The sequence below is a fragment of the Chrysochloris asiatica genome, unplaced genomic scaffold (genome assembly GCF_000296735.1).
Source record: "Chrysochloris asiatica unplaced genomic scaffold, ChrAsi1.0 scaffold00022, whole genome shotgun sequence".
In the NCBI taxonomy this organism is placed as follows: Eukaryota; Metazoa; Chordata; class Mammalia; order Afrosoricida; family Chrysochloridae; genus Chrysochloris; species Chrysochloris asiatica.
Window position 1 is genome coordinate 5,587,969 of NW_006408540.1, and position 551 is coordinate 5,588,519.

Here is a 551-nt window from a genome sequence, read left to right on the forward strand (position 1 = left end):
CATGATATTCTCCATTGGCTGGTCTATCCTGATAATGCCTGAAGTATGGCAGATGAAGTCTTGCCACCCTGGCTTCTGTAGAGCATTCTGTCTGTAGTTTTAACAGAGAATTGCTTGTTCTTCTGGCAATCCATGATGAATTTAGGTAGAAACACTAAAATATTTCTGATTAAAATTTCTCACAGTTGGTTCTAGAAAAGGATGCTAGTTATAATTGACACAAAAACATCTATTAACTTTGGAGAATCTCATTTGATGTAACATAAGCGATATGTTGTTCTGATGCTACTTTTACAAAATTCAATTTTGATTTGTTACAACTTTAAACCGATTCTTTGTTACTTATTGTCAAGACCTTTATCATGTTTCTTCTTTTGAAAATCCTGCCATAGTCTTAACCCAAGAGTAAACTTGGATTAATAATAAAAAGTCTCATCCAAAATCATAGAAAAGATTTAATTTAACAGAAAAATTTAATCATGGGTTTTAGAAGTGAAATTTAAGTGAGAAACAAAAGATGTCTGTTATTTCTTTTGAGTTATGTATTACTT